Here is a 2,323-nt window from a genome sequence, read left to right on the forward strand (position 1 = left end):
TACTTTCTTAATGTCTTGGTCACCTTCAGGCCAGAGGCAGAGAGCAGAGCCCCATCCGTGAGGTCAGGTTGGAGGAGAGGGACGCCGGCTCTCCGTGAGGAAGCAGACGCCTGTTAAATGACTGGGGTTCTTGTGGGGCAGACTCGCAGCCAGCCATGCCCTGATCCAGTGGCTCGCACGTGGGGCTGTTGACCTCCAGAGCGGTGGTTCAAACCCAGAAGGAGGAGGCTGTCAGCTCCCGTGAAGAGCAACAGCCTCAGAAACCCACAGGGGCAGTTCTACCCTGTCCTAGAAGGTCGCCGTGAGTTGGAATTGACTCGGTGGCAGCAGGTTGGATTTTATGCACAATTCAGGGGCATTGATAATCTCCTGTGTGTGTCTCCCCTCTGCGCCCGCGCCCCCGCCCCCCCACCTCCTTTAAGGTTCCTGTCTGACCTAATCTTGCTGTCATTTTGATCCCATATCCCAAACCCCAAACCAAACTCAATCCCAGCCCGTAGCAACCCTAGAGGGACAGGGGAGAACTGCCCCTGTGGGCTTCCAAGACTGTGACTCCACAGGCATAGAAAACCCGCTCGCTCTCCCGAGGTGCGGCTGGTGGCTTTGAATACAGACAGTTCTTCAAAGGGCATCCTGCTCAAGACACACTGTTTTTCACTAATGCAGCCGAGTGATGGTGTGATTTTAAAGATGACTTCAGGGGAGACTGTGGGTGTAAGGTTTAAAGATGATTTCAAGGCAGTGGTTTTAGACATTTACCCAGCACCCCCGGCTCCACTACATCTGGAGGGCCGGGCATAGAGATGGCGGTTCTCAAAGGTGTGTCCCAGTAGAAACCTTGTCCCCTTGCGGCCCCAGAAGATCAAAGACGAGCAAATCTGTACCCAGCAAGTCCTGGAGGCCCAGCCAGAAAGCTCATCTTTTATCTGAAAAAAAAAAAAAATCATACATACACTGGTTGTTTTCTGTCCCCCTGAGGAATTCTTTAAGAACTTAAAAATGTACTGCCTTAGAGTAATCTTCAGAGACAGGACAGCCTGCTCATTTATTCTGGGGATCCAGGGCCACTTTTTACCAAGAGCCCAGACAGCACAGCAGGAAAACTGAGCTAAGGCTTACTGAGCAGTGGACGCCTACCTGGTCCTTACTGACCTGATGTCATTTGACTCCCAGGACAACCCTAGGAAGTGATGATTTTTGCTCCTGTTAGTTGTGACTTTTTTTCGGAAATGTGTTGTGAATTGGTAAAGGCTTACCGAGCGGATGACCGTTTCCCATCCGACAGCCCGTCCACATCTTGTCTCGCCGAGGTCTGGGCTTCCAGTCTCCATTCTTCCCCAGCCCTTCTGAACTTTGTCCTTGGGGAGACGCTGCCCTTTGGATCTCAAATGGTTGATGGTCCTGTCGCACTAGTATCTCACTAGTGTTACTGTTCCCCTTACAGACCTGCCGAGTGTTTGGCTAAAAGAGCCCTGCTGGAATAATGGGCTGCTCATCACAAGGCTGGCAGTTCAAACCCATCAGTGGCGCATAAGGAGGTAGATGAGGCTTTCTGTTCTTGTAGAGTTACAGCCCCGGAAATCCACTGGGCAGTTCTGCTCTGGCCTATTGGGATGCTCCGAGGCAGGACGGACCCGCTGGCACTGAGGAGCAGTAGTATTGCCTGGCTGAACATGGATCCAGGGGTGGGGGGGGGACACCATCTCACAGATGAGGGACCTGAGATCCCTCAGAGTCAACCAGAGGGCAGAGCCTCCATTCCCTCCTGCTTCGCTCCAGCAATCCTGCTCTAGATGTCTGAGTCCCGTGATGACCTCATGACTGTTGAACATCTCCTTCTAATGGGTCCCCTTTTCCATGGGCGTCACCGGCCTTGTACTGTCCCAATGACCCTTTTTGTTTGGCAAGACAAATCTCATTTGTTCTCTTTTCTTTCAAGTAGGACAAGCTATCCAGGTTCACTGGGTACATGTCTGCCCGCCCCCACCCCACCTGCCCCCAGCCCCCAGCCCAAGAATCAGCCACCTCCCAGGGAATCCAGGCGCCTTTTAGAGGCAAGGGGACTTAGACACCATAATCTGGGCAGTGGGGTATGGATGAATGTTGTGCAAGGGGCCTTTGTCTGCTCTGTGGAACCTGGTTTGGAGAATGCTGGGCTTCCTCTCATTTTACTTATGGCCATCTGATCTTGGTCCTTGCATCCTGAGAGAGAACTCTAAACCCTTGAAATGGCACACGTCATTGCCGTACCCCGGGTCATAGAGTGGGTTCTGAGTTGGCCACTAACCACAAGGCCATCAGTTTGAAACCACCTGCTGATCTT

At 52.6% G+C, this 2,323-nt stretch overlaps 1 protein-coding gene across 1 annotated transcript in view; it reads left to right on the forward strand.

Moving 5' to 3' along the window:
* Positions 1-2,323, forward strand: part of ACACB (acetyl-CoA carboxylase beta) — a 125,725-nt gene that overhangs the window by 1,729 nt on the left and 121,673 nt on the right. The gene's annotated exons all lie outside the window — the stretch shown is intronic.

The sequence above is a fragment of the Echinops telfairi genome, unplaced genomic scaffold, assembly GCF_000313985.2.
Source record: "Echinops telfairi isolate 266 unplaced genomic scaffold, ASM31398v2 ScPeMD7_7412;HRSCAF=8450, whole genome shotgun sequence".
NCBI classification, from domain to species: Eukaryota; Metazoa; Chordata; class Mammalia; order Afrosoricida; family Tenrecidae; genus Echinops; species Echinops telfairi.